The sequence below is a fragment of the Leopardus geoffroyi genome, chromosome A3 (genome assembly GCF_018350155.1).
Source record: "Leopardus geoffroyi isolate Oge1 chromosome A3, O.geoffroyi_Oge1_pat1.0, whole genome shotgun sequence".
NCBI classification, from domain to species: Eukaryota; Metazoa; Chordata; class Mammalia; order Carnivora; family Felidae; genus Leopardus; species Leopardus geoffroyi.
This window is the reverse complement of record NC_059336.1, coordinates 23,014,063-23,037,794: the sequence shown is the minus strand read 5'-3', so window position 1 is coordinate 23,037,794 and position 23,732 is coordinate 23,014,063. Positions and strand designations below refer to the sequence as shown.

Below are 23,732 nucleotides of genomic sequence, written 5' to 3'. Positions count from 1 at the left end.
GCCCTTAAAGACACACACACACACAATGTGTGTTATTCTTGCAAAGCCCACCTTTGAAGGCCGTGAGAGCCCAGTGGGCCAGGCCAGAGGTGGGGGCAGCAGTCAGGAGAAGGTGACCTGGTGACCAGTCCCCCACCCCTAAGGCCAGAACCTGGGTTGGAATCCAAATGGAGACCATGGAGGAAGGTGGTGGAGAATATAGATCAGAAGGCCGGACCCACTTACTCGCCATGTGATCTCAGCCAAGCGTCTTCACCTCTGTGCTTCACATTCTTCATCTGTATAATGGGCATGTAGTGTGCTCTCCTTCATAGGTCTGTTTAGGCTTTAGTGACTTCTTAGTTTTTAGTACAATGTCCAGCAGACAGTAAATGTTATCTGTTATTACTGTTATTATTACTAGTATTATTGTATTTATTATATTATAATGTTATGTTACTACTAGTATTATTGTATTATAATATATATTATTATATTATTATTATGTTACATTATTATTATTACCACCTCCAGTGCAGGTGGTGAGGAGAGGGGACTGGCCAGTCTAAAGCAGGCTCCATCCCCCTCACAAGTTGGGGCATGATGTGAGAGAGACATCTCAACCCTGCTGGGGTCTCTTGGGCAGACCACCCCATCTCTCTGGGCCTCAGACACCCCTCTTCACCAGTAAAGACAGTAATTCATTCTTCTACCTTGTGAAGAATAAATGGGTCCCCATGTCCAGTGCCCACAACACCAAAGGCACCTAATATTTGTTCCCTTCTCTTTGTGGATGACCTGTGGCATCAGGGAGCAAGGAAAAGAGTGAGAGAACCCACATGGCCAGGCTGGGTGGGGATCAGGCACCTCGGCCACCCAAAGGCATCCCCCAAAGCTCCAGCTGCCTCTCCTCCAGCTTCCTGATGGTTGTGGAAGGAACAGGAATGACATGAGAACATTAATCTGCCTCATTAACTCACTTTGTTCCAGAGTTGTAGCAATTAGACCTGCAGTCTGGGCAGCATTAGGAGCTGGGCAGGGGTCGCCCAGACTGCTGGCCCCCTGCCTGCCCAACCACTGCCAGCACTCGCTCTGTCCCTGGAGAGAGGGGCCAGAGAAGGGGGTTTCTCTGGCAGCAGATCTCCTTGGCTTCTATTCACTTATTCACTCACACTCATTCAATGGATGTTTACTGAGAACCTGCTATGTGTCAAGGAGACTGTCTGCAGTGTTTAGATGTGGCTAGAAGAGTAGGGGACAAGCAGCAGGAGATTAGGTCATAGAAATAAGAGGGGCATGCAGCTGGAGGAAGGACTTGCCCTTGGAGAGTCACTGGAGAACTTGGAGTGAGAAGGTGATGTGATCATATTTGCATTTCATGAGACTTTCCATATGGAAAGGGGCACCATGAGGAGGCTGGGCTGGTCATCGTCGTGAGGCATTGAGGAGTGTGGTTGGCTTGGGGATGAGGCATGAATCAGGGGTTGGACAAGGCAAAGGGTTCATACCTTTCTTCCCTCGTCTTCTTCAGTAAGAAGCTGGCTGTCTCTCCTGACAGCCTGCAGGCTTTCCCCTGACTGCGCCTTCCCCACCGTCTCCTCTCCACTCAGCCAGGCCTGGGCTACAGGGAGGGGCCAAAGCTGACATAATCATGAAACTCAAGAACTAAAATTTGCTTTATGTATTAGTATTGATGAAAGGTTTATATCTTAGCTTATTACATCCACATAGTACCCATGATAGGTAAACAATTCTTTCTATTTTACTGATGAGGAAACTGAGGCACAAAGAGGTGATATTTATTTTTTATTTTATTTTATTTTTTATTTTTCTTTGTTTTACCCAAGGACACAGAGCTAGTGGCAGACAGAGCAAGGATTTGAATCCAGGTCATTTAGATTGCCAAACCCGTATTTCTCTACTACTAACTGCCCCACAGTCCCTTCCAGCCCTGGGGTTCCATGAAAAAAGCACCAGTAAGTATTGGGTTGACTACTGTGTACCAGGTACCATGTTGGATGCATCACTTTGCATCATCTGTCCCTGGCAGCCCCAGGAGGTAGTGGCCCCATTTCACAGGTGAGAAAATAAAGGCTCAGAGGAGAATGGAATTGCCCAAGGTCAGAGCTGGGTTGCCTGGGTTCCAGTCTCTCCAGCAAGTCCTCTCCCACCCCAGCCCCCCACCAGTCAAGGCCCCTTAGTGACCTCAATTTCCCAAGGTAAAGCAGCTTGTTAGCATCTCAAAGAGCCCTCTCTGCCTGCTATGTATATTCATGGAGCTTCAAAAAGGAAGCTCCAGACAGGAGACTCTTTCTTCCCTTCCAAGAGCAAATTCTCACCCTCTCAGATGCAGGAAATGTAGTCTGGCTGGAAAAAGACTTAATTTCTTTTTCTTTTTCACTGGTTAGTAAAAGAAAGCTGCTACCTCCAGCTCTGACTGAACATGGCTGGTTCAGACTGCCTGGTTGGTTGGGGAAGGTGGGGGCTTCCGAGCTGCTGGCCTTGCCGCACCCTCCGAGGCCATCTGGCCTCACTTTGGAGCCAGAGAGAGCAGGAGATGAGTTCAGAGAGGGCCTGGGCATCAGGCACCCTACTCACCCTGCTTCAAATGCCCCCTGTAAATGCACCTCTTCTTGCATTTGTGTATGTTTGACATTTTTAATAATAGGGAGTTAATAAAGGAGTTTCTAAAAAACACTAAAAAAAAAACCACCCCAAACAAACAGACAAACAAACAAACAAAAAACCACTGTACCAGCTGGTGTCTTTGGAGTGAGAGTCATCCCCTTCAGATCATGGCATCCCAAACCTTCACAGTCAGGCTTCTGTGGTGCTGTGGCCACAGGGAATGTCTGTTCTCTGCTCCCCAAGTTCCTCACTCCACCCTTAGCAGGTGCTTTCTCTTCAGACCTCCTGGATTCCTGCTCATTACTCACAAGTTAGGTCCAGTGTCACCTCCTCCTGGAAGCCTTCCCTGATTCCTTCAGGTAGTCACCCCTGCCTCTCTCAGAGCCCCTTGTCCACCAGTGCACAGACAATGCTTTAGGTACTATGCTCTGTCCTTTACCCAGGGTGTGGCTTTGATTCCTTGTGGTCCCATGGAAGGCGGGCTTGTCCCCTGTGTTCATGAGGAAACTGAGGCTCAGAGAGGTGAGGTCACTTGGCCAAGGTGGACAGTGGGATGAGGATTAGAATGAGTATATGGCTATGTTTTCCAGCCCCCAAAACTGCTCCCCATCTCTGCCCTGCACATCACGTGGCACTTTGTAGCACAGGTCTTTCTGACAGGGTCTCCCCTGATGGCCTGGAACCCCCCCACCAAGGATGGATCCTGTGTACCCAGCTCAGGGGTTGACACTGAGGGGCCGCTGACAGGCGTTTGTCAAATGGGAGAAACCTAGATCTAAAATCTTGGAGACCATTTCCCCCCACCTGCGTTCCCCCCCCCCCCCCCCCGCCTTGGGGTCCCTGCCATTATGAAGTGAAGACAAAGTCTTGGAAGTGTCACAGAACCTGCCTGCAGAGGCCTTGGGAGCAGGAAACCCAGGGAGGCCGGAAAGCCACTGCCCTCATCTGCCCACAGAGATGAGCAGATATTTGGGGAGCAATGGCTCCACGGACTACAGGGAGGCAGGGCAGGGCTCCACGGACAACAGAGAGGTTATGTTTGCTGGATGGTTCAAGAAGCATTGGTTGAGCACTTACTGTGTTCCAGGTACAGTGCTAGGTACTGAGGACACAGCTGTGAGCAAGCCAGACCCCGTGGGTGCTTTCACAGCACTCTCATAAGAGGAGCAGAGGGTGAGCAAACATGAAAGTGATAAAAATGCTACGTGTGGCAAAGAATGGAGGGGCCTGGGGGGCGAGTATTAGAGGCTTTGGGAAGTGTTATTGAGGCTGAGCTGTACCCCATCTGGGAGGTGTGGGCTGCAGGGTCTCTCTGGCAGATGGCAAAGGCCCTGAGCTGGAGAAAGTCTGGGCTCACTAGGGAACAAATGAGATGGGGGTGTCACCCAAGGACCAGGGGGAGGGGAGCATGCCAGAGGGGGTGGGGAGCCATTGGCAAGATCTGAGCGGGGTGGCAGATTTGCAGAGCATTTATGAACGTGGAGACTGGTGTGGGAGGCTGGTGCAATTCTCAAGGGAGACGGGGGAAGACCCAGTTAGGACAGGCGCTGGGGACGTGGAGGTGACAGGCCAATTAGATTTTAGCAGGCAGGGCCCTTTGGCTTTTATGCCAGGCTGAGTGAGGGAGAGGAGGAAGGTCTGGCTGAGCCTTGGAGGTGGGGGACACTGGCTCTGAGACTGGGGCCGGGCGGGGGGGAAGCAGGAGGAGGTGGGAGAGGGGCCTGGGGCGCATAGCCAAAGCCCTCCTCATGGGATCACCACAGTGGCCTAGGGGAGGCTGGGTCTCTGGCACAGGGTAGTCCCTTTCTCTGAAGCCAGTTCCTCTCAGCCAGTGTCTGGGACTGACGTGTCTATTGGAGGTGAAAATCATGCCTCTTGCCTGCACCCCAAATCGCCCCCTGGGGGTGGCAGAACGCCAGGTGCCCATTTTAATTCTCCGACAGTCGTACTGTTTTATTGTTCCTATTTGGGGTTTTATTATTATTGCTGCTAATGGTTTGAAAAGGCCTTTTAATTAAAGCTGCAGGTTGAAGCTGGTGCCGGAGCCCCTGGGGTGGGTGGGAGGAAGCCTTGCTGTGTGCTTACTCCATTCCTTACAGAACTGGGGGCTTCTGCGCTGGGGCCTGGGACCCCTTCCGCAGGGAGACTAAGGCAGGAGGCCCTGCCATTGAGATGGTGGCAGCGTCTGTTGTTGGGCCTCAGCCCTCCTCTTGTGATGCAACCAGAGGATGTTTCCAGAACAGGTCACATGGCATTAGTTTCCCATTTAAAACCTTCCATGGCTCCCCAGTGCCCTTTCCTTGCAGGAGGTTATGGGCCCGATGGTGGAGAGCTTATGGGACACATCTGGGTTTGAGTCCTGTTTTTGCCGTTTACTCGCATCAGGGCCTTGGGCAAGTTGCTTAATGGCCCATAACCTCAGTTTGCTCATCTGTAAAATGGGAAGGCTGAGTCCTTGCCTCATAGGGTTGTTAAGAGGAATAAAGAGAAGATCCAAGCATCTGGCCCATATTGAACACTCACTCCATAAATGGAGGTAATGTTGTTGTGGCTACCAAGATTGTGAGGATCCAGGGAGGATCACACAGCAGGTGCTCTGTGAACATTAGCTTCCCTTCTCACCGTTACCACTGTTCCCTCCCCTCTCCTTCTCTTGTCCCAGAACATGCTGGAGACTTGACCCACTCTTTACCTTTGCACATGCTGATTCTCCATCTGTGGTGCCTCCCTTCACCCTTGCCCACCTGGACGTCCTTCCAGATCCAGGTGTGGAGATGCTTCCCCTGGGAAGCCTGCTCTACCTCCTCCCTGGGACCTGGGTTCGCAGATCTCTCGAGCATTCCCTCCTGCTGACTTCCAGAGGTTGCAAACTCAGGCACCTGCAGAACCCAGCAAATCAGGTCAAAGAGGAATGCTGCAGAGGGAAGGCCTGTAGCCCTTTTGTAAGACTCTTGTTCCTGACAGCTGCTCTCATCCTGTGGCCAGGCTCCCCCCTGCCAGTTCTTTTTGGAGGGTTTGCCCATCCAGTCCATGTTTATTGAACATCTGTTGTGTGTTTGCCCTGAGCTACAGGGCACTGCCTCCGTTTTCATCTTAATAACCACCTATGACACCTTTCTGTGCCCATCTGATAAAAGACAAAGGCCACAGAGCTGAAGCTTCTCATCCCCAAGGTCACCAGGCTGACAACTGTTGGTGCCCCATACTGTGCTCGCTCCCTTGACCGATGTTGGCAGCTCCATCAATATAACATTTCTTCCCCAGGGCCTTTGCGCTTGCTGTTCCTTCTGCCTAGAACTTTTTGTCCCCAAATTCCTGCTGAATTTCCCCCCTCACTTCATTCAGGCCTGAGTTCACATGTCACCTCCTCAAAGAGCCCCCGTCCCACCTGAGGCAAAACAAAGCCTCATGACAGTAGTCATACCCTGACATACTGTTCATATGTTTGCTTAATCTCCATCTCTCCCACTTGCCTCCAGGATCAGCAACCACATTCATTGTGCTCACCTCTTATCTCCAGTCCCTAAAATGGTAGCTGGCATATAGTTAGTACCCACAGGTGTTGTGGCTGAGTGACTCCCTTGTTGGCAGACTTTCCTGACATGTGGCATATAGGTGGGACTGGAGGAAAGGGGTATTGGGGACCAGCAGTCCCAGGGACAGGGTAACTAGAGGACCCTGTCTGTGCTGAAGGAGCCTCTGTCTGCCATCAGCATCTCCTGTTCCTCTGGTTTCTTTTGCTTCCTTGATGTGCTCCGACTTGACTGTGGCCTTGAGTCCAACCATAACATCAGTCCATCTTTGCTTCTGTCTGATGCAGAGACACCCCCTTCTTCCTGGGGCTGCTAGAGCCAAGCAGCCCCCCACATGGGCCCCCCACCAGCACCTCATCTCTGTCTCTTCCCTCTCCCTGCTGTGCCCACACTGCTGCCTCCTCCTAACGGTTAATCCATTAGAAGCTTTTGGACTTGGGGGAGGTTGGGGAGCTGGGAAAATGGGGGAGAGAAGGAGGATAAGGCTCAAGCAGCAGCAGCATCTCCCTGCTTCTAGATAGGGATGGCTAAACCCATTTTGCAAGTTAGAAACTGAGACTCAGAAAGGTTTAATTGCTTGCCCAGGAATAGAGCCCAGATCCAACCACGGCATTATTCACGTACCTCTGAGAGGTCACGCTTGTTCCAGAGCTGAGGGCAAAGCTAGAGCCCACAAAGCTTCAGGGGCTACTGCCCACTTGCCCAGGAATTCATTCAAGTGACACGATTATGTGCAGGCACCACGCTGTGTGTGGGATAGGCAGGGGGCTGGGGCTGCTGGGGGTGGGCCCTGAGAAGGCAGTCGAGATTTGGGGCTTAAAGGAAGAGCAGGCATCCTCCAGAAGTTGAGAAAGGAGGAAAGGAAGTCAGGGTAAAAATGAGGCTTTAGCCACTTAGCACTGAACAGACTCAACAGTGGGGAAGGTGGGTCAAAAGCCTCCTTCCGGAGGGTGGGTTTTGGGCCTAGATGGGATGTGAGGACACTACTTCTCTGGCATTTCCTGGCTCTGGGGTCCTAAGCAGTGAACAGAGTTGTAATGAGTATATCTCCTCTCTGAAGGAGGAGCTTCCACACCCAGGCAGTTATCTTCTGCACCCAGACTTCTCTTCCCCACTGTGTCCTTGGGAGGGCCCACAGGTAGCACCCACTCATCTACCTTCTGTGCCTTTTCAGCCTCTCCCAGTGGAAGAAGGCCTAGGCTGGTTGCCTGTTGCCTGAGCTAGTGGGGGTAGCCAGTGACCCTGTCAGACAGCCAGAGGCCCTTACGTTGCTCAGTCTCTCTTCATCCTCACCACTAGGCCAAGTGGGAATTGGGATTTGCTTTTCCAGGGTGAAGAAGCAGAGGCCGCAAGAGGGAGGGGCTTGGCAGACCTAAGTTCCTGCCCTGGCTCTGTGGCCCGCACAGCACCACCATATGGAGCTCATCCTCTTTGGCTGTCCAGTAAGCAGGGGGCGGGTCAGAGGAACAAGGAGGTAGCTTCTTAAATTGTGATGTGCTGGACACAAGTGGGAAGCATTGTCTGGTCAGAACTGGGTGCTGGTGGGGAATCAGCCTTGAATGCAAGGAAGGGGGGCAGAGAGGTCCATCTAGAGTCTGCCGGAACAATAGTCAAAAACACCAATCATACTTTTAGTAAACATGTATAGAGCACTATCTGTGCGCAAAGCCCTGTCCAGACCATCTCTGCCTTCAGGGAGACAGTCCAGTGGGGAAGAGAGTCATCAAATGACAAAAAAAATAAATAAATAAATAAATAAGTAAATGCAACCATGCAATAAAGTGGAGACTCCCAACCTAGTGGGGGTTTGGGAGGTCATCCCTGGGGAAGTATCACTTAAGCTAAGCTCTGAAGAATGAGTTACAGTTGCCCAGGTGAGGAGGGAGGGAAGGGAATTGTGGCAGCAGGAGCAGCATGGCAATGGTGCTGAGGCAGGAGGGAGCAGGGCTAGTCTGAAGGCCTGGGAGAAGCCTGGGAGTCTGGCCCAAGGTAAGCCAGAGAGAAGGGGGGCAGGGGTGGGGTGGGAGGGGGCAGCCTGTGGCAGCAGCAGAGCTGGAGGCTAGAGCAGGGCAGACAGAGGAACCAGTAGCAGCCAGTGGTACCTTATTAGCATATTCATAGTTGTGGCAACCTTCATGAATATGCTAATCTTCTCCGGGAGGGGTGGTGTCTTCACTTGGTAGAGGGAGGCCTAGATTCCCAACATCCTCTCTCTCTTTCTGGGAATGGAACCCCAAGTAGGAGTGGGGTGGGGTGTCCCTCATGTCCCCAATGTCAGCTCCTCCCTCCTCCTGGCTGCCCGCCAGTCCCTGCACACCCTCCCTGTCTCAGGAAATTCTGGCTGTTCGGGAAGTGGGGATGGTATAGAAGAGGGGTGTCTTACAACACCCACACACACATTGAGGGCTGGGCCCCATCTTGCGATTCTCCTGCATGTGGCTGGCTTCACAGGAGCAGAGGCATCGTGAGCAGGACATCAGTGACTCACCCTTCCAGGAGCACATGGTGGGGATGGGGAGACTCAGAGAGGAAGCCACCAGGGGTTCCCTACAATCCCTAGCCCCATGTCCAGAGCCCTTGGACATGCGCCTCCAGCTTTGGTCAGGGGTCTCCACTAGTCTCAGGACACTGTGGTCTCTGTGGACAATAAAGTGGCCACACCAGATCAGAGGTGTTGGCTGTGCCTGCATCCCACCTGGCATTGGGGGCTGTGCCTGGCATCCCACCTGCATCCCATTGGTGAGTCCCCAGGGGGGCAGGGCTGAGAAATGTGAGAAGTGGCAGGGGGAAGCATCTTCCCAGGTGGTCTTCCCAGCTAGGCCTGGCCCCTCAGGGTGCTGTCAGGAGGCTGGATCCATGAGGGGGGTCAGGAGCCAAAGTGCTTCATGCAGGTGCTGAGATTTAGCGGGCGGGAGGGGGTGGCATAATTAGCTGTCACAGAAGTAGTGAGTCAGGCACCACTGGTAGCTTTGAGTCAGCTCTAGGGGGTGAAGGGGAAGGGGACAAGGCCAAGGTCACATGTGAGCAGTTTGGGCCAAGCCATCCTGAGCACCATCCCTCCTCCCCCCCCCCCCAAACTGCTCCCCCAGGCTCCTCCTGGAGCAAAGAGGCCTGTACTAGTGGTAGCTCTGGGGAGCCTGGAAGCCCTTCCATGCCCTTGTGCATAGAGAGTGAAACTGAGGCCCAGAGAGGGAACACACTCACCCTGCTTAGTCCTCTCTTTCCACACAGCTCTTTTTTCAGGTCCTTAAATACTATACAAAGCTTCTCCCTACCTTGGGGGTCATGCTTGACTATCCCCTCTGCCCACAACATTTTCCCAGTTCTTATCTATCGAGGCTGTCACCTTGCTGTCCTTTTTAGAGGGGGACTTTCTGTGACGCTGTCTTGGCCCCCTACTTTTCTTAGTCCCAGGTCCTTGGGATATTTGTCACGACTTACAATTATTTTACCAGTTTGTCTCTCATCTTTGCTAGAAAGTAAGCTCTGTGAGCTCAGAGTCTACATCTGTCTTGTTCAGTGCTCTAACCCAGCACCTGGCATAGACCAACGACGACAATAAAACACCTGGCACTAACTGAGCATGTACTATGCGCCAGGCACGATGCAACCACCTTCATAAGCCTTTGATCCTTCAGTAGCCCTTGGAGAGCATCATAGTTTCCAGCACTCCTGTCTTAGAGAAGAGGAAACAGAAGGCTCCTGCAGGGAGGAGGCGGATTTGATGGGGACATTCTGCCTAGAGCCTGCATGCATAGGCCACTTGGGCTCTCCCCTCGCTCGCTCTACTCTGATGCACACAGTAGGTGCACACAGTAGGCACTTGGTAAATATTGGTTGGGTGGATAGATGGAAAGTCAGGCTTCTCCCATAGTCACTCAGACATTGAGTGGCTGTCACCCTGACTTTTATCTTTGGGTATTTTAGATGCTGCTGGGGCATTGTCCTCAGCACCCAGTGGGCACCATGACAGCCTCTTGTCTTTCTGCCGGCTGGCAGCACAGTTTCAGATCCCCAGGGACACTTCATTCAGTTTTCTCATTTCTTTGAGCGGATTGAAGAGAGGGAACAGAGGCAGCCTGTTGGACCCAGGAAGTCGGGGATGAGAGGTTTAATTTCCCAGGAGCCCGTGGCAGCTGGAGCAGACCCCTTCGGTCAGGAGAGAGGGCTGTGAATACAGGCACAGCAGGCAGCTGGGGTCTTCCAGGCTGGGTGGAGGCTCAGTGTGCCACCCCATGTCCTCTCCCTGGGCTGGGGTCTCCTCAATGACAGGGGCAAAGATCAGAAGCTTCAGATCAAAAGGCCTCCACACACTTGCTGTGTGATCTTGGCTAAGTCACTCCTCTTCTCAGACTCCTCTTTGATAAAGTGGGGTACAGGATGGCTTCTGTCTGTTTGCACACTATGAGAGCCTGGGAAGCTGAGGAGTAGCTCCAGAGGGAGTAATGGGAGAACCTGTTGGCTGAATGCAGAGTGGGAGAGGCAGGGGAGGCAGGTGGGTAGGGACCTGTCAGGATAAGGGGAATCTGTTAGGGGCTGGCCATTTCAGCCTGGCAGGTACCCCAGCCTTGAAGACCAGACCCAGACCCTGCAAAGCTGCCTTGCAGCAGCCTTGGTACCGCCAATGTTGATTAATGACCACAAAATGCCTGGGCGCCAGCAGCCGCCCTGCTCCATGAAATCAGTTGTGATTTATGGGATTGGGGCCCTCAGAGAGCAACTGTCTGGGCTCGGAGAAGCCTCAGAAAAATGGGTCAGTGCAAGGCGGGGCCTGGAAGGAGACAACTACTGCCAACTGGAAGGGTCTCAGACTGCTTCGTCTGCCCCATGGTCCTGGTGGGGAAACTGAGGTTCATGGAGGTAAGATGACATGCCCAAGGCCACTCAGCTGAGGGATCCCTCAATGTCAGGACTTGTCACTCTGGCACTTGCAGCTGGAGAGAGGCATACCCCAAGCTACCTGGTGCACACACCTTATTCTGTTGCTTGCCAGCAGAGGTTTCTTCCTCTAACTGGCAGCAGAAACCCAAGGCCGGAGCCATTGTGTGGTGCTGGGAAGTACTTTAGACTTCAGGGTGGCCAGGGAAGGCCTCTTGGAAGAGGTGACATGTTAAGCCCTGAGGGAGGAGAGAAACCAGTCAAGTGAGTGCTAGGGGAGACCCAGCCAGGTGGAGGGGACCACAGGGCCATGAGCTGGGAGGTGAGGCAGAGGCTGGTTTGTTCAGAGAAGAGTAAGCCCCAGAGTGACTGCTGGGGCTGAGTGACAGGGCAAAGAGGGGGAAGTGATGCTGGTGAAGGAAACAGGAGCTGATTGGACTCCATAAGGTTTTATGGGTCTCAGCCAGGAGTTTGGCCCTTACCTAAGTGCACTGGGACAGCTCTGGAAGTGTGCAAGCAGCTTTGCTTTATGTTTTCCAAAGGTAGCCCCCACCTCTATGTGAAAGAGAAGGAAGGGAAAAGGGGAGCCTGGGAAGGCAGCGGGTACAGACTTTGGGGCAAAAGTGGCTATGGAGGACCCAATTCTGGGGCTGGTATTTGTCCCTGGGATTTCTCCTTTAAGCTTCTCACACCACAGTAGGCAGTGACCAATTCTAATGTCTCAAAACCCATCTCAATCCATGATCTGCTTGATGCCCTACACCAAGGCCCAGAAACCCCATTTCATAGAAGTAATACCACATCAGACCAACTTTCTCACTTGCTCAAGATCACCCAGCTTAGAAGGAGTAGAGCTGGGATAGGAAGCTAGTTTCTGGGTTCCACCACTCTTTAATGCCTCACTTGCCCCTTATCCCCACCAGAGATCAAGGCTGCACCTCCGCAAGGGAAAAAATTGGGGTTTTGAGACTGCCAGGAGCCCCCTGTTGGATGGATTTGAACTATATCTGTGAGTGCATGTGTGCGTGCATGCACTCCACACAGCAGGAAATTTGGGATGGGAGCAGCTTGGGTGCATGTCTGGGTCTTCTCTTTGCTAGGAAACCAGGCCATAGCTAGAGGGGCCCCAGCAGCGCTGCCCTGGCCCTGCCCTCTCCCCTGCACTCAGATTCTGCCTGCTAGCAAGGGCACTGGAAGGCACTGAGTGGCTGCTAGCCTATGGCTGCAGCTGACACACATTGTCTCTGGGCCACTTCACATCTCTGCCTTTGACAGAGGACCCTCCAGCAGGGCAGAGGGATCACCATGGAGGGAGCTGCCTGCCTGCAGTTCTAGCTGCCGTGGCCATGACGGAGTCCTGTTCACCTTGCTGGGGGGAGCCTGGCTCAGAGCAGTAGGAAGAGATCTGCACTGGGAGGTGTGACCCTGGGTTTTCTGGGGATGGTGGTAAGTCAGGACTCTCTCTGATCCTGGTCCATAGTTTTCCCATCTGGATAGTGGTAGTGGAATGGGATAGATTCAGTGGTTTGGAAGACTAACTGGTCTGAATCTCTGCTCCCCACATCACTAGCTGTGTGATTTAGGGCTACTGAGTTCACCTTTTTGTGCCTCAGAATGTTTGTGTGTATTCTTATCCCCATTTTAGTACAATTTTATAGGACTTCTGTGAGTAGAAGCAGGTAAAATTCTTGGAAGACCAGGCATACAGCAGGCACCCCAATCACAGTTAGCCTCTCAAAATAACAAGTACACAATCTAACAGTAATAGCTAGCATTCATACCTAGCATTCATTGGGCCTTTCCATGTACCATGTGCTGCATCTGCATTCACTACAGACTCATGAGGTCAGTATGGTTACTGTCCCCATTTTACATTGAGAGAACTGAGGCACAGAGAGGCAAAGGCAAAAGGCTGGCCTGAAATCACACTGCTGGGACATGTGGAACCCAACTGGCCATAGTTCTCTGTCTATCCCTAGGTACTCATCTTCCTTCCTGAATTCCCAACCCCCAGCAAAACTGGCTCCTAGAAGTGTTTGCCAAGGGGGATCCAGTCTCAGGAGCCTTGCTGAGGTTTCAGCACCATGGACAGCACACTCAGTTGGTTGCCTGGCTGATAGGCTGACAGAGGAGACGGCCTCGGCTGTGCCTGGGGCCCTGGATGGCAGGTTCTTTTCGGGGGGTGGGACCCTCCACCTCATCTTAACCATGTGAAGGCGGCAGAGCTCTGGATGAGTTAGCAAAGCCCAGTATCCCTTCTACTGGCTCAGAGAGTCTGCTGGACCCAGAGGCCATTCCTTCTGGGAGAGGAGGAGCCAAGGCACCACTTCCAGGTTCCAGCATCACTATAGCCCCATCCTTGGTTGGGGCATCACCATGACAATGGGTGGCAGATGCACTCCCAAGGACACTGCTCTAAGAACTCCAAGCTGACTTGGTCGTGGGAAGCCCAGGGACTGAGTTCGAAGGGTCCTGGGATCACAACTGACTCTGCTCTCCTTCCAGTCCACTGTACAGAAGGGGAAATAAAGGTCCAGAGAAAGGAAGCCTGAATTCCTAGAATGTGCCAGCAGGAAAGTTCTTAGGGATTGGCTGGCCCCACTCTTCCATTACATAGGTAGGAAAACTGAGGCAAAGGGACCATCCTCAGGGAGATCTGCAGTGGGTCCCCTTTCCCCCCAGCAATTGTCTTCTGGAAGAATCACTTCTTTTCCTTTCTCATGTGTGCCATAATTTGAAAGTATGTGTTGTTTGTGTGTTTGGTGTCTCTTCCCTGCTGGCAGATAAACTGGGGACAGGTCATTTGCCTACGGTCATATCCCAGGGGTGGTGCACACTGAGGTGGTTAGAGTGTGGACTCTAGGGCCAGCTAACCTGGGTTCAAATCCCAGCTCTTCCACTTACTGGCTGTGAGACCTCAGGCAGCTCACTTCTCCCCTCTGAACCTCTGTTTCTTCATCTGTGAGATGGGGAGAATGATGGCACGTGCCCCATAGGGTTGGGTGGGGGTTTGTTTGAAGATTTACTCAGATGGTATGAGCACTGAGCCTTGAACATGATGAGTACCAGACAATGTCAGTTGTTGTCTTTGTTACTGGTTGGTGGGTGCTTAATAAATGGCTGGCTCAGTCAGTAGAGTATGCAACTCTTGATCTCAGGGTCATGAATTCGAGCCCAATGTTGGGTATAGAGCTTTCTTTAAAAAAATAATATATGGTGAATGAATGAGCAGAATCTACATGCCAGCCCCCACCATAAGTGCTTTCCTTCAGGATATCAGGGGCAGCTGCTTCCTGATTCTATTACATTATTTTCTAGTGGACATTCACTGCTCACCTGCTTTGTCAGGGAACCTTGAAATTTAGCATGCAATGGAATTCCTTGGAGAGGCTTGACAATCCAAATTCCTGGCCCAGTCAAGACCCCCTGGATCTGGACCTCTCTGGACAAGGTCCAGGGCCTTTGTTGTTATGGGCACCTCATGCTTGCCATCAGTGGTGGGAAGCTGTTGTGGCTGCCTTGAGGAGTTCAGTGATGAACTGCCAGGTAGCCATGGGGCCGGCAGGCTGATGAGACTTCAGGCTTCACTCCACAGGCACTGGAAGCCTGAGCAAGGTGCTGGGCCCAGAGGAGGGAGGGGCAAACCCCAGAGAGGAGCTATCAGGGAAGGCCTCCTAGAGGTAGTGGCGTTTCAACCAGTCCTTGAAGGGGGTGGGGGAATGTTGCCCAGCTGAGACTGGCAGATGGCATCATGGATGTGGGGGAGCAGCACGCACAAAGTGATGGAGGCAGGAAAAACAGGTTGTGCCTGGTGTGTGGTGTGGGATGAGCTAGTAGATGGTATATTCAAAAGAGTAGGTGGGGTTTATCTGGATTGCCAAGGGCCTTGAATGGTATGTCTTATACAAGCCCCTTTACTCCCTTTCTCTGTTTTCCTTCCATGACCCCAACATCTGAGGACCCACTTGTTTCACCCCCAACCCCAGTTATCCCTCTCTTCAGCCCCATTCACACCCTGACCTTGAAATCTATTCCTTATGAAATGAGTCCATGCTGAAGTCACAGTGGCTGAAAATGGGTTGGTTATTGTAGGGATGGGGTCCAGGAGGTGAGGGGTTATGTCTTGTAAATGGGGCTTTCAGTACCTTAGCCCAAGGCAGAGACTCCAGTGGTGAAAATTCAGCCTTGACAGAGAAACAGGGAAGAGGCTAAGGTGGCTGCCGTAGCTTTTCATGGGTCACCGTGAGGAGAGAAAGTGATGGTACATGTGAACTATCCAGTATTCATCCTGCCACATAGTAAGTGTTCAATGAATAATGTGCCCATGTCATGATTTTCCCAGGCCAGCTTTGGAATAATTATTAACAGCTTCCTTTTCAATCTTGTAAGTGTCCTGATTTGGATAATAAAGTATATGGTCAATAAATAATAGGTATTTCTTGATAACTAAATTCTCCAACATGTTTTGGGAGAGCAGCATCCCCAGCATCCCCAGGAGATAGATTGCTTCCCCACACCAACATCCTCCCCACCCTAGCCCCACTTCCCTGTCCCCGGAGGAGCAACACCACTGGGCACAGTCGTGCTCACACCAGCCTTTCATTCCCATGAGTTACCAACCAAGTCAGTGCACCAGCAACTCACAGTTATCCCGTTTTCAGCCTGTAGGTCCCAGGTGGCTGCTTGGAGGAGGTGCCTGGGGACAGGAAAGCAATCTGCACAGAGAGGCAGGAAGCTGGCACATACCAAGCCTGGTTTGTCCCCCTCCCTCAGCTTGCCCTTGGGTCTGACTGGCCCCATTTCACTCTTGATACTGGTTTCTTGTGCACTAGAAAGGCAGTCCCCTCATGGATGTGTGGGCACAAATGAGGTAGTGGATGAGTATCTCTAGGGGTTTTGGGAGGTGGGAGCAAGTGCCTGGGTCATGGTGAGGACAGTCCCTTCTGGGAAGGGTAGCTGGAATGGCCCCCTGTGATCTCATCCGTCTTCCTGGCCCTAGGGACATTTCCTCACCAAGCCAGCACCTGCACCATCCTGACCCTCCTGAGACTCAGAATGCAGCTTCCTCAGATAACTGGATTTACAGGTGCCAGATAAAAATGTGTACCCCACTTTCATGCTCTGTAAAATGGGCCTGATATTACTTATCTGTTATGTATGTAGGGAGAATTAGATGACTTGATGGCTGGCAAGGGGCTTATCCACTGTACCAGCAAGTGGGAAGGGGCTGCATGGTGACATCTCTTAGTTCCCACAAACATCAGCACAGTCCTCTTCATACAGTAGGTGATAACTAAGTGTTTCCCAAAAGTGGATGACAAGAGAGGTATGTGTGCTGAGAGCTTTTATCTTCCCTTTGCAGAGGCCAGAGGGGGACATATTCACTCACTGTCTGACCCCTCCCACTTTGGATGCGAGGCCTCTGCTGCCCCCAGAGACCGGTCATGAGTATGTGGGAGGGATGGGGAGGGGGAAAGCACTGTGTCTGCCAACAGGGTGCCACTCTGCCTGTCACCTGGCAGCACCATGAGCCCCCTAACCACAACCTCTGAGGGCCTGAAGGGTCAGATGCCAGGCCAGGGCAGCTAGATTTGGGGGTGGGGCTCTGTGGACCCAACAGATCTGTTTTAATCTCACCTCTAGTGCATGTCAGGCTGGCTGTCTAACCTTGGGCAAGTCATTCTACCGCTTGGAGCTTCTGGTTCCTCCTCTGTAAAATGGGGATAACAGAAGAGAGCCCCCAGAGTTGGGTGGACCTGATGGCCTGGCACAGAGGAGGGGGTAGCAGCTGCCACTGCTGCTGGGATTACCCCTCTGCATCCTGAGCCCACCAGTTGGCAGGACCTGGCCGGTCACAGTAATGGTGATGGAAATGGCAGTCTCCCCTCACAGCAGTGCTGCCAGGTATTATTCTTTCATTTGTTCAATACTTATTGAGCACCTACTGTGTCCCAGTCCCTGGGCTGGGGGCTGCGGATATATCAGTAGGGAAAAGATATAGTGTCTTCCTTCCTGGGCTTACTTTAGGGACGGGCTCATCCAAGCCTGCCAGTAAGTATGATGTACTGCAGTTGGGGGGGGGGGGGGGAGAGGAGGGGGCGGGGTTATACATTCTATAAAGCAGGGTGAAGGGTTGGAGAATGATGGTAGGGTCAGATGGGGGGTTGGGGTTCAGGTCTAGGATAGCTTCTCTAAGGAGGTGACATTTGACAGAGACCCCAAAGAAATGAGGAGGATGCGAGCCATGTGGATATCTAGGGAGCGGAAACAGCAAGTGCAAAGGGCCTGGGATGCAAGTGGGTTGCGAGGTAAGAACAGCTGGGAGGCCAGGGTGCTTGACCAGGAGAGTAGTGGGAGGTGAGGTCAGAGGGCCTGGAGGAGAGATGTGTAGGTCCCTGTAAGCCAAGGCAAGGCCTTTGGCTTTCACTCTGAGTGAGATGAGAGCCCCCAAGGGCTTTGAGCAGAGACTTGTATCTTAAGAGGACCCTCTGGCTGCTTTGTGAAGACCAGGCTGAAGGGATCAAGAGTGGGGGCAGGGAGGCCATGGGAGGCTGGGACCAGGTTGCAGAGGTGGAGGTGGCAAGGACTGGTTGGATTCTGGAGATACTTTGAATGTAGAGACAACCTGATGGGTTGAATATGGGGAGAGAGAGTAGGAAGAAGGGAGGGGTGAAGGGAGGGGAAAAGAAAGAGAAGGAGAGGGAGGGAGAAATTGGTGTTAAAATCCACAAGACTGAATGAGGTCACCTGTGTTGGCAGAAAGGGGACTGAGCCAGGGTCCCTCATGGTCACTTCAGAGAGCAACATCTGGGTGACTGGAAATGTGTCTGGTGAACTGAGAATCAGGATGTGGGTCTGAGTTATAAATTTAACATAAGGACATGAAGAAGAATAAAATCTTTTGTGTCATAAAAACCATTGGGAGGGGCCACAAAAATAAAGTGGGGAGTCAGGAGGCTCAGGTTCTGTGCTGGCCCCCCATGTCTGTTGTGTGGCCTTGCTTAGGCACCTGCCCTCTCTGGCCTCTGATTCCTTTCCAAAGATCTTGACTCTGACTAATGAGTTGTCCTTCAGCCATCTCCCATGGAGGTGCTGGGGCAGCCATGAGGCTCCAGGGGGGCTGCAGTTGTGGAGGATGGAGAAGAAGGGTGAGCTCAGAGCTGAGGGTGGGAAGAAAGCTGGCCCAAACAGCTGCTTTTCTGGAGGGGTCTGCAGACAGGGCAGCCACAGCTGAGAAAGAGGAGGGATTTGTGCAGAGCTCCCCACCCCCAACCCATGGCAGGTCCTGCTGGGATGACTGTGAAGGGGGTGGCTCCTGGAAGCCACACTGTGACCTCAGGCTGAGCCTTTGTTCCAGCAAAGTGGCTGAGCCAGCATCTGGGCTGGGCTGGGCTGGGCTGGGCTGGGCTGGGCTATATTCCCCCGGTGCAGCTCCTCCAGGGCCCAGAATGATAGAAGAGGCCCCTTCTTCCTTCTCCCCAACACCATGGCCTTTCTCTGCTGCTGACCTTTCTGGGGACATTTTTTTTTTGTTTCCACCAAAGAAAGCAGAAGTGTCTCCAATAAGCACCTGGTCAGAACTCAGTGTGGCAGCCACAAGGGGTCTAAGAGCTCATTGTACAGCTGGAGAAACTGAGGCCCTGTGTGGGAGAGTGACCTGCCCTGGCCACAAGAGCTGGGGCAGACCTGAGGCTGAAACCTAGGTTCACCACTTGGCTATTCAGAATGCTGCCCCCCCCCTTCCTCATCCCTACCCTCCTCCTTTTTTGTTTTCCACGCCCATTTGCCAAGTGTCTGTGGGACAAAAGGGCAGCCTTTTGAGGCAGGCTGACCTGGGTGCCAGCCCCATTTCTGCCACTCATTTGCTGTGTGACCTTAGGTGAGCCACTCAACCTCTCCGAGTCTCATTCTTTTTGTGAGCCAGATGGATGTAATGATGACAACCTGTCAGGACTGTGGGGAAGAACAACCTGAACACTGTTTGTGGAATTGGAAAAATAGGAGGCCCTTGACAGGTCCCAGTCTCATGCCCTCTGGGCTGATGGGCATCTGGGCTATCCAGTGGGAGGAGGAGATGCCCAGAGCTTAAGTGCAGGTAATGCCAAGAGCATTCCCAATGGTATTTCACTCAAAGATACCACACAAAGCACACACAGATTTTGTCTCAGATGGCCAGGAGAAAAGACCAGAGCACCAACACCTAGAAGACTAAGAGCCATTTCCCCAACGTGAGCAGCGGCATGGGCATCAGGCAGGCTACCAGGTTCCAGGCGTGTGTGATGGAGCTTGGAATGGCTGCATGTGCCGCCACACTGACGTGTCTCCTCCTCTTCCCAGCTACACCACCTATCAGGAGTGTAGACCAGGTCCTCGGCGTCTGTGTACTCCTTAACCCACCTCTTTTGCCCCTTGCTTCCACAATGCCCCAACCACTCTGCTCCCTCCTTCAGCTGAGCTTCTCAGGGGTTTTGATGATGCTCAGCCTGTGCAGCCAGGATCACATCACACCCCTTTGTGGTCCTTGTTCTCACCAAAGCCACTGGGACCTCCTGTGGTTGACCTGGTGGTCACTGCTCATGCGCATTGCGCCACCCCTCCCCCGCCCCAGGCTCTGGGCAGCAGCACTCTCCGTGGCACACTGGACCTGTCACAGACCTGCCTCCTTGGCTGCTGCATCGAGAGCCTTTGCCACCTCTCTTCCTCCACTGCTCCCCAAAATGTCTCTTTCTTGGGGCTCTGTCCCAGGGCCTTCTCTTCTCAGGCCACACCCTCTCCAAGAGACTCAACTGCTGCTGCTTCAGTGTCCCTCTGAACACCCACAGCTCTGTTCCTGGCCTTTCCCCAGAGCTCTCCCTGGACATCTCTGCAATGCCCCAGAATCACCTTCTGCTCAACTTGTCCAGAGTGACCTTAGCGCTTGCCCTCAGGCCTGCCTGTGCCACTCTGTCCCCTGACAAGTGAGTGGCACCATTGTCCTCTGGGGGATCCTGGTAGCTATGCCGCAGCCTGCTCTTTGTCCCCATCAGCCTTTTAAAAAAACTTTACTGAGGTATAGTTTATATACCATAAAGCTTGCTTAAGTATATTCTTTTTGAGTTTTAATAACTTTATACAGTATGCAGCCATTACCACAATCCAAAGTTTCCTTGTGCGCATTTGCAGTCAGTCAATCCCCACTCCCATTCCAGGCCCTAGGCAACCACTGATCTGCTTTCTGTCTCTTTGACTCTGCCTTTTCCAGAAAGTTTATTTAAATGGAAACATATGTGTAGTCTTTTTGTCTAGCTTCTTCCACTCAGCATATTAGTTTTTATGTCTATCTCTGTCATTACACATATCAGTGTTTCATTCCTTCTTAATGCTGAGTAATAGTCCATGTTTATGAAGATATATACACACACACACACATAATACGTATATAACATAATATCTATATATAATTCAGTGGTTAATGGGCACTTGAAATTTTGGCTATTAGGAATGATGCTGTTATGAGCATTTGCCTATAAGTCTTTATGTAGAGTGTTAACCTTAAAAATAAAAGTCATTTACCAGCAAAAATGGGTTTATTCAGGAAGAGAAGAGGATTGCAATTCAGATATGCAAGCTATGGCAAAACCATAGGCAAGTCCAACAAAGGACAGGAACATTATTTTATGGAGAAGGAGGAGGAAGTTTGGAGGGGTTGTTCTGAGTGAAAACCCATTGGAGAAAAGCAGGAGTTCAGGGTGATGATGGTTTCTCATGGGCTGACTTGCAGGGGCGGTGAATTTCTTGTAGGAGATTCTATGTACATCTTTTCCTGTTAGGAAAATGTCATTGAACATTCTTTCCTGTTGATGATTCTTCTGTTGGGGTCTATAATTGACCATTTTCCCTTAAATTCAAATGGAGTGATATAGATCCTCCTTCTCACCTCCCAACTCCACCTTAGTCAGGTTTCTTTCCCTTTATGAATTTTCACAGGGGACATAGGCTTACGTTTTTCTTGCATTCCTTTATTCCACCATCCCATAAGACCCCAGTTTTCACTGAGGAGCTATGTAGTGTAAGGGAAACTGATTCTATCTCCCCCCTTGGGAATAGAGCATGTGACCCAGGCTAAGCCAATCAGTGTGTTCCATATCTCAGACACAGTGATTGGTTCCTGCATGGGCATGTGACCTAAGTAAGACAGTACAATCAGAGGACTCTTAGGACTTGGGTTGGAAGAGCAGTCCTTCCTCATACTCCTGGTGGTGTGATTTGTCTGGAACAACTGTAGCCATTTGTGTGCATGGGGGAAGCCAGCCTTAAGATGGAGCTGACACATGGCAAAGGACTGGATTGAGAAAATACCAATGAAACAGAGCTGGATCCCTGACTGAACTGTGCCTGAAGTCCACCAAAATTCTAGACTTTTTCAATTCTATGGGTTAATCCATTTTATTGTTAAAACCAGCTTAAGGTGGCTTTTGTTGTTGTTGTTGTTGTTGTTGTTGTTGTTGTTGTTGTTGTTTGTAGTTCAGAGGTTGGCAAACTCTGGCCATGGCCAACCTATTCTTGTAAAAAAAAAAAAAATTGTTGTTGTAACACAGAGATGCCCATTTGTCTTTGACAGCTTTGGTGCACCAAATGGCCCATAAGCCCAAAATATTTACAATGTTGCAGCCAGAAGCTTAATATTCAATATATCCCCACAGTCACTCAGGACAGAAACCTAGAAGTCATCCCTGACTCCTCTCTCTATCTCATTTTCCACATCTAGTCAGCCCCAAGTCTGAATGATTTTTTTTTAAGTTTTATTTATTTAAGTAATCTCTACACCCCACATGGGGCTTGAACTCACAACTCCACGATCAAGAGTCATATGCTCTTCTAACTGAGCCAGCCAGGTGCCTCAAATCTGGTAGGTTTTATAATCTAAATATCTCCTGGCTCTGTCTGCTGGCCCCCAGCCCCAGTGCCCCTGCCCTAGGTAGACCACTATCAGCAATCACCTGGACCACATCAGCCACCTCTAGGCCGCCCCACATAGCTTCTGGGTGATCTTTCTCCCACTCAAACTTGCCAAGCCCTGGGGTGCCCCACTGCTCCCAGGATAAAGGCCACACTCCACAGACTGGCATTGCAGGACCCTCGTGATCGGGCCCCAACCTGCGTTTCCAGCCCTGGCTCCCCTTCCCTCCTCCTGTTCTTCCCCAGAGCACATGGACCAGCCCACCACCTGTACAGAGTTCCTCATAGTCCCCCTGAAACCATATGCTCTGTCCCTCTTCCTCTTGCCACCAGTGCCCTTCCCCACTTTGTCCGCCTAGTAGACGCCTGTGCATCCTCCAAGGCCCCACCTGAGTCTCACCTCCGTTTTGATATTTTTCTAGTCAGGCTGGTGAAGGCCCCTAGGGGCCCCTGGGCCTCCTTCCAGGGCCGATCCTGTCATATTGGACTGCTGTGCTGTTTACATATTTGTAGCTTCCACTGACTCATTCACCTCCTTACTCTCAGCTTGGCTCAGCTTGGGGCCACACACAAACTAGGGGCTCAAGAAGTGTTTGTGGGGCACAGTGTCCCCTGCCTTCTGCTTCAAAGGTGCTGTGAGGAATCCAAGGGGCTCCATGCCAGTTGAGGCTTTGCACGAGGGACCATCTGGGCTCAGTGTTAACAAGGGGAGATGGCAGGGCTGGAACTGCCTGGGCCCCCATAGGCAGGAGTGTCTGCAGGGAGTGCAGAGAAACTCCTCCTAAGAAGCACAAAATGAACCAACCCTGAGATTGGAGAAGGAATCAGAGAAAGGAAAAGTAGGGCAGGTGCACATGGGCCCTGAGGGTGCTAAATAGAAAGGAAGGGATTACAGGGAAATGTCATTAAAATGAAGATCTTTATGGCCTCCAGAAGTTCGAGGGCCAAGGAGAGGCCAGATGGCCAGCGAGGGGGCTTCTGGGTCCCATCAGAGCTGCTAAAAAGTTTGGGGGTTCACGAAACTGGACTTTCAGAGGATTTGGGGAATATCTGATTTCAATTCCTTGACTGAGTCCAACCTTACCTGGTCTGGAAGCCCCTGCAGAGCCAGCTGGCTGGGTCGTGGGTGGACCCTCTGGAGAAGCAACGGTGGAAGAATCAGGGGCACAGTGGCCTGGGAGTCTGAATCAGCTCTGCTGTCACTCATTGTGGGGGTCTTGGTTTCCACCTCTCAGGGCTTAGGGCTGTAGCCCACACTCAGTGCCCATCCCAGAAGTGTGTGCGGATGTGAATCAAGTGCACAGAAAAGCAGAATCCAGGCCAGGCCCAATTCCCTCTTGGGGCTCTAGTGAGGCACAAATGAGACCATGGATGTGAATGTACCTTACAACTGTAAAGTGTCAGGACACCAGGTCAATGTCCCCTCCTCCCAGGGACTCCTTCCCAGACTCCTCCACTAAGTCAGTAGCTCTGTCCTCATGTGTCTCCAGATTATGTGTAAACCTTGTCCTTGCATCTATCCGCTCTGTCACAGACCCTAATGTAGGACAGGTCCCCCAACTAGACTGAACTCCTTGGGGAGAAAGACAAATGTGTCAGTCTTCCACATCTGGCTTGGTGCCTGGCCCAGAGTAGGAGTTTGGCAACTAGTTCTTGATTGACCTTGAACTGTAAAGAAGCAATTAATTTGTGGATGCTGGATAGCCTCAGTTTGTAAAAGCAGGGACTATGTGGTACACGGTAGAAATCTTTCTAACGAAATGACAAAATGGTTTG

At 51.7% G+C, this 23,732-nt stretch overlaps 1 protein-coding gene and 1 long non-coding RNA gene across 9 annotated transcripts in view; one reads left to right on the top strand and one right to left on the bottom strand.

Moving 5' to 3' along the window:
* DLGAP4 (DLG associated protein 4) overlaps positions 1–23,732 on the top strand; it is a 199,590-nt gene that overhangs the window by 27,974 nt on the left and 147,884 nt on the right. The window lies entirely within an intron of this gene.
* On the bottom strand, positions 10,237–17,081 carry LOC123580268. The gene is made up of 3 exons (XR_006703215.1): positions 16,656–17,081; positions 15,164–15,733; positions 10,237–11,257 (listed from the first exon to the last, which is right to left on the bottom strand). It is a non-coding gene; the product is annotated as an uncharacterized LOC123580268 (long non-coding RNA).